Consider the following 224-nt stretch of genomic DNA (forward strand, 5'->3'; position numbering starts at 1 on the left):
TTCTGTTCTTCCACTGTGTGTCGTCAACGCCCTATTTTATGGCCTGCAAAGTTAACATTTAATCCCGGAATAGAGATTTCTTTATTTCGAGACTTGCAAAGTGAATTAACATTTAATCGTGTAACAGAGATATCTCTCAGATTAAAATTTCAATTTTGCACGCCCAGCCCATTGCATGTGAAACACAGAGTATCTTGTCATTAGAGGGCGCCCTTCTCATTCTG

The sequence above is a fragment of the Acanthaster planci genome, linkage group LG01 (genome assembly GCF_054643075.1).
Source record: "Acanthaster planci isolate LZ-2023a linkage group LG01, COTS_SCS, whole genome shotgun sequence".
Lineage (NCBI taxonomy): Eukaryota > Metazoa > Echinodermata > Asteroidea > Valvatida > Acanthasteridae > Acanthaster > Acanthaster planci.